Below are 7,569 nucleotides of genomic sequence, written 5' to 3'. Positions count from 1 at the left end.
ACTGATTCTCATAACACACGTTATTTTTACACTTTTTCTTGTCAAGAACTTTTGATTCTCAGGATTAAACATGTCAAACTCGCAAAATGCACACGTTCATGATAACGAAGGTCTTGAATATCATGGGGGAAACAACAATGTAGTGGTCGGTGTACCACCGCTAAACCAAGGGGAAGTGCCAAATGTGGAACTAATTGATGTTAGTTCACATATTGATTTGAATGCAGATCTAGGCGCAGACCCTGGAGGGAGTATACGCAGGGAAGCCCGATCTGGGGGCCAAGGAACACTAGGTATAGGAGATGGGGGAGTCAGCCTCCAAGTGATATTCGAGATGCTGCAGGCTCAGCAGATCGCCATCGCTCAACTTCAAAGACAGATAAAACTCTGAGTATAGCTGAACCAGAAAACACCCGACGTGCTGAACCGGCGCCAGAGAGGTCGAACGAAAATGGCTCGGGGACTGACCCCACAATTATGAGGATGCTCGAGGAGCTCACCAAGAGGATCGAGTCCGGATAAAAAAGGATTGAGGATAATGGCAAAAAGTGGAGACTTATAACTCCCGTGTCGATCAAATATCGGGAGCTCCCCCAATCTTGAAGGAATTGGATGCCAAGAAATTCGTACAAAGGTCGTTCCCTCCAAGTGCGGCTTCGAAGCCCATCCCAAAGAAGTTCTGCATGCCTGATATACCTAAATACAACGGAACCTCTGACCCAAATGAACACGTTACTTCTTATACATGCGCTATAAAGGGAAACAACTTGGAAGACGACGTAATCGAGTCTGTACTGCTAAAGAAGTTCGGGGAGACTCTATCGAAGGGTGCCTCAATATGGTATCATAACTTACCCCCTAATTCTATTGATTCGTTTGCTATGCTTGCAGATTCTTTTGTAAAGGCACACACCGGAGCCATTAAAATTGCAACAAGAAAGTCGGACCTTTTCAAGATAAGGCAGAAAAATAACGAGATACTCAGGGAATTCGTATCTCGATTCCAAGCGGAGAGATTGGATTTGCCTCGGTCACCGATGACTGGGCTGTTCAAGATTTCACTCAAGGTCTCAACACTCAGAGTTCCATAGCGTCACAGCAGTTGAAGCAAAGTTTAATCGAGTACCCGGCTGTCACTTGGGCTGACGTACATAATCGGTATCAGTCGAAGATTAGGGTCGAAGACGATCAACTGGGGACTCCTTCGGGGTCCGTTTATCCTAGCAGGATCATGGATATGATCAAAAGGGATATCGATCAAGAGCCGAGGTCGAATATAGATCGATATCAACCGTACAACGGAGACTATAGAGGCAGCGATTTCGGGCAAAGCTTCACACGAAGTGAGAGGAGAAATGATCGAGGTAAAAATTCACGGGGGCTTGATGCCGAGGAAGATCACGTTAAGTATCTAAAGTCCGAATAAAGGTAATATCCAATCTTTTCTATTTTCGACTAACACTTGCAGGCTATCGATAAGGATCGGCACGAAGCTCTGGATCTTGAAGCACGTGTTGCACTCTTTTTCCCTTAGACCGGTTTTTGTCCCAAATAGGTTTTTTCGGCGAGGTTTTTAACGAGGCAACCGTTGTTCGTGCTAACTAAAAACAATTCAACAGTATCCGAGGTTCCCTATGGTAAGCCTCGAATACTGGAGGGCATTACCTTTGAGTGTCTGCTCTTTGACAAGCAAATCACTTCGTGATAACGGGCCTCGATAGGAAAGTGTTGTAAGGGCCAAACGGTCAGATGAACCGTGCTCGTATAGGTTACTCGAGCCCTAGACATCAAGCATGCGCGCATGTATAATCATCTGTCAAGAGAAGTACTTTTCCTTGTCGATATCCCCTGCCTTTATAAAATTTTCATATTTTATACTCTTGATCTATTGTGTAAACAGGCTTAAGGGCCGACCGCGGCGGAAATTCGAACAACTGACCCATGCTTGAGGACTGCTGTCCCAAAAGCAAACAGAATCAAACTGCTAACATTTCGAGACCATAAGACCTTAAAGGCAATCCTCAATTTTACAGGCCACGGCCACCCCACTCGGTACTGGCACTTCGGGCAAGCTCGAAGTGAAACGGAAGATCAGCCCAAAGGGAAAGTGCCAAACCAAAGAGCCTAAGGGCCAATATAAAAAAGCCCAAGGGCTACCTTAACCCGAGTTCGAGCAAACTCTCACTCGGGGACTATCTATAAATCCTAAGGGCTAACTTTATTTTGAGTTCGAGCAAGCACTCACTCGACTACTAAGCCCAAGGGCTACCCAAGTTCGAGCAAGTTCTCACTCGGGGACTATCTATAAAGCCTAAGGGCTAACTTTATTTTGAGTTCGAGCAAGCACTCACTCGACTACTAAGCCCAAGGGCTACCCGAGTTCGAGCAAATTCTCACTCGGAGACTATCTATAAAAGCCTAAGGGCTAACTTTACTCCGAGTTCGAGCAAATCCTCACTCGACTATAAAGCATAAGGGCTATCTTTCATTTCAAGTTCAAGCATATACCCACTCAACCATCAAGTCCAAGGGCTACGTTACCTCATCGACTGTTTGGCCTAAGAGTTACTCAAACTCAAGTTCAAACGATCATTCGGGGTCCATTGATCAGAAACGGTCAAGGGCAGTACTTATTGTCGGTCATTACCATCTCAAAACTTTGGATATTCGAAGGAAATTTTATTCTAAGACGCTCTGACCCGCACAAAAAGGGTAACATATTCAGAAGCCATGGAAGGAAAAAAGCTTTGTATAAACCTATTAACAAGGGCAATGGGCCACGATCAAGAGTTCCTCGCAAGGGCCGATCAGCCTCAAAAGCGAAAAATTACGAAGAACACGAAACCTAAGCAGCGTGATCCTTATCGGCAGAAATGTCTTCACCCACAGAATCTTCTCCACTGCTGGACTCGCTGGAGTTCTCAAAGTCGTCCTCATGAAAGGCCAGCTTCCAAGCTTTTGTTTCCTTAGTCACTTACGTCACAATGATGATGTTGTAAGAAATCGGGGTAAAGATCAGGCACTCAATTCGTTTCTTGTCGTTATACTCCAAAAAACGAGGGGACTATCTATATACGGTAGAAATCGGGGCTACCCGATTTCGTGAACTCGAGGGTTACCTCAGGAGAGAAATCGAAATAGACCATGAGTGAGCCCAATGGGAGGCTTCGAAGATCGAAGTACTCGATGGACACTGAGGCCAAGCGCGGCCAGCCTCGAGATAATGTCGTTGTGGTTTTGTAACAGAAAAGGCGAGATTCCCACAATGGCCCAAAGATCAAGGCGTAAATTCCGGAACGGATTTGTACGAACTCGTACTAGGCGGTTAGACAGCTGGCAGATTAGATTCCTTACTAAAAAATGGAAATGTACCTTATTTAGGACCCCCTATTATATAAAGGGTAGCCCATTCATTTGTAAAGCATCATCTAATCATTGGCAAAGAATATACTATTTTACTTTTCTAGCTCATTGCTCATCAGAACTGTCTTTCTCTTTACTGTTCTTATATTATTGTTCTTGGTCCATCTCGAGGTCACTGAGCTCGAGGTCGATACTGCTAAACTACACTGGTTTGATTCACTTATTTCTATCATTTCTACTTCATACTTCTTGATTATTAATTGGTATTGAATTAAATCACGTATCTTTATAACCATAAATCAAATTTAATTATTACTCGTATTTTCGAGGTAAACATATATACAATCACCTAATCAAGTGTACTTTCAGCTGTGGGCTTCTTCAATTATACGCGTGATTCAAGCAACATAATAATTTTCTGTTACAAAATAAATACGATACAATCTACGAATAATATAATACACAATTGACGCCAATTTTTCTACAATTTTTGTCGCGCCCCGTTTTCTCTCGAAAAGCGGGTTTCGACGTGTGACAACTCATTTTAAAGGTATTAAAAGAGAAGAGTCGCCACCTAACGATTTTAAAGATGCGTTAGGGCACCTTTCTTGCAAATAACTCTGTTTGACTAGGGGGGGGGGGGCTAAAATTTTTAGCCTAAAGGATCACCACGTACAACATAAATAATACTTCGCAACTCCCTTGGGGTAGGGAGTTACACAGACTATCATCTCCTGCTACCCGATTACTATGTTAAAGTTGTTTACCTAGAAGCGCTCTAATTCAATTCTAAGCCGTACCCCTATGCGTGCACTACCCGTCCCATGCCTATGGTCCTGGAGGCATTGGACCTCTATTTAGGGTGGTTCTAGATTTTTCTTAGGCTGCTCAAAATGATAAAACTAGGCGACATACAAAACAAGTTGGACTTCATGTAAGGGCAGTTAAGGGCTCAGGTTAACCTCCACACTTAGACAACAAATGCACGTGAAACAAGTTCTCACATTAGGCGTTGGACAGTTTCAGAACTGAGGCAATTAAAAGTCATTAAGCCCTATAGACATGGTTTCTATGTGACCTTGGATTCAAACGCGCATATATAACATTACTGCTTTTAGTAGCTTAGACGAGGAAGCAGTAGAGCATTTGCGAGCTTTAGGGTTGTTAACGCTGGTTTTAGATACCAGTTTTAGAAAGGTGACATTGTCCTATAGGCATGATTTCTAATAGTGGCACAGCTAAATAATGAAAACAGTTCTGAGAACCCAGCCTTGACAAGTTGATCTCATAAACAACATTAACAAGTGACAATATCCTATAGATAGGATCTCTAGCAATTGATAATTGAACCTGATTTTTATAACACTTTATCCCTATAAGCATGTTATCTAGGCGCATCAATATGATAACGATAACAGTAGCTAATTGGTTAATTAAGGTCCTATAGACATGATTTCTAAGCGAAGATAAGTAGAACATAAGCTAGTATAGCCCTATAGGCATGGTATCTAGTGAATATGTTGTAGTTATACAAATTGAAAGAAAGCTCATTGGCATTTGTTTCCCTATAGGCATGTTGTCTAGTAACACATGGCAGTAGGCATAAGAATAAATAAAGCATTTAAACTCATGCTTTGATAGTAGACGAGTAGTGTAAGTGTGTGATTCTCCTAATGACATGGTTTCTACTAGTGTTTATGGGAATTGAATAGCATACATGGTAGGATACAATAACAAGTAGATCATACGAACCCTATAGACATGTTTCTACCCTTTAATGCAAGCGTTGGAATATACTCGTTTCCCCCAATTTCACTAATACCCCAATTATTTATTACAAAATTATTACAGACCCAATGATGAAATGCAATTACAAAATATTATACAAGTAGTAACAGTAGACCTATAGCAGACCCAAAAGGAGATATCCGATATTGCCCGGGCCTTCAACCACTCTTTCTTCACACACAACATACCCAGATCCCAACAGGGGACTATATTCATCAGTACAACAGAAACCAAAAGGAACTCAAGCCAAAGCAAGCATCCACATATGGATCATATGACCCAAACATTTGATCACTTAAACAAACCAGTTTGCATACTCATTAGATAGAATGAGGAAAAAACTGAGTGTCAGAGATAGCTCAAGTCTCAATAGTAAGGAAAGTGGCCAAGAACCTCAAATCCTAGTGTGTTAGAGTTCACAAGGGTCTCAAATGGACCCCGAGCAGTGCTCACACTAGGGAGGTCAATGGTGAAAGTCTTGGTGGCCTTGGCTTTCAGCCGGCCAAGAGTGATATTCAGAATAGTGTAGGTAACAAATGAGAGATAGAGAACAATGATTGAGGGACATAATTTTGAAGAGATACACTTGTATTTTTAGAAAGCAGACATAGCAAGGTTAAGAACACAGAACATGTTAGTTAAGAAGGTCAGCAAGACTTAGAGGCAGATGACTATTACAAGTTCAACACTTAGCAAGGAGCAACACATTGGGAGAAAGCACATTAAGAGTTAGAGGAGGATCCAGTTCCCTGAGATTACATGGTTAACATACAAAGGTGCATAATACCAAACAAGTCTAAGTAGGGCACTAACTTAGAGGGTTTAAAGCTTAAGGGCCCAAATTATGCTAAGTATCCATCACAATATCAAAAGACAGACATGTTAACCTACATCATGAAACAAAACAATATCTGACATGGTAAGGAGACATAAATTAAGATAGCCACTCCAGAGGACCCAAATAATCACTAAAGCTACAGAATCATGCAAACCAAAGACATGTTGAGGGACATATTAACAGGGGAGCAAGTCATAGTTGATAGTGAGGATCTTAACATAGATTAGGACATATTACAAATGCAAGTCAGCTATTACAAGAATTCAGAACAGAGTGGGAAAGCAAGCTTATGTCAAATAGCAAATGTAGACATTCAGGTATCAACACAGTCGACTAATATGAACTTAAGAGGGTCAAATCATTCAGGTGAAGCATATTCAAATAACATATCTCAGAACTGGCAGCTTTAGGTAAAATTAAATGCTAAAGAGGTTCAAAAAGTGCAAATCTAACAAGATTGCACATAGAAGTAGCCCAGAAAACACATTAGGTCACGAATTTCAAAGGGAAAAGGGGTGGGTCTTTTAAGTGGGTCGCGACCGGGTTGGTAACAAGGGTCGCCTGGTTTGGGCTTGGGGTCATTGGGCTAGTCTTTAGGTCCGGAATTAATTCGAAAATTGGGCCAAGGTTTTGAAATAGGAAATTTAAGGGAAAATAATTCAATAAAACAATTAAATAAATTATAAAAAAATGTTATTTTTGCAAAGTAATATTTAAAAATTATAGTAGAAGATTATAAAAATGTAAGATATTATTTTGACCTTGAATAAAATGACAAATGCAATAAAGTTATAAAATATAGGCTATTATTGCAAGATTGTGCAAATAGCCTAAAAATACTAATGTAATTATATAAAATAAAGTAAAAATATATGAAACATGTATTATGGATGCAAAAAAATAATTTTAGGTAATTAAATCGTCATAAAATAATTGAAAGGAGTAACTAATAAATATTCAAGTAATTTAAATGCAGGAAAATCAATTTTAAAGCTCTAAAAATTATGGAAAATTATAGAAAAATGCTTGTATAGATTTGTAAACTAAATAATGATGAAAAATAATGTTTTGAAAGTATATATATTTTTTGATAAAATATGAGGGCAAAATTGGGTATCAACAGCTGTCCCTCTTTACTCGGGAATGATGAAAGAGTTGTCGGGTAAAGAAAATGGTGACCAATTTTGGCTGAATAGAATGAGGAATGATGTGATTTGAAAAATGGAGACCGAACCCTAGTTCCTGAGTTGCCTACATATCTTTGGTGTTACGGGAATCAGGCCGTGTGTAGTTATGGATCCAACGGTGAACGAAACCAATGGAGTTATTACATGAATGTTTGCATGTTTCGGAAAGGGTTCTTTTGCGGAGTTATGCATGTGAATCTGAAACGTTACGGATGTATCATAGAGCGAATATCTGAATGGTCATAGAGTAAAAGGTAGGCAATTATTGGTGGTCAGTTAGGTTTGAAACAATCGAAGGATGTGAACGTTGTGAACGGAAACCGGAGTGAAGATTGCTCCCGTTTGCAGAATGGTTACTTCCTGGATTACCTGCAAAACTTAAAACATGGTGCA

This window comes from Nicotiana attenuata, chromosome 10, assembly GCF_001879085.1.
Source record: "Nicotiana attenuata strain UT chromosome 10, NIATTr2, whole genome shotgun sequence".
Lineage (NCBI taxonomy): Eukaryota > Viridiplantae > Streptophyta > Magnoliopsida > Solanales > Solanaceae > Nicotiana > Nicotiana attenuata.
The sequence above is the reverse complement of the archived record's forward strand: the minus strand, read 5'-3'. Positions refer to the sequence as shown.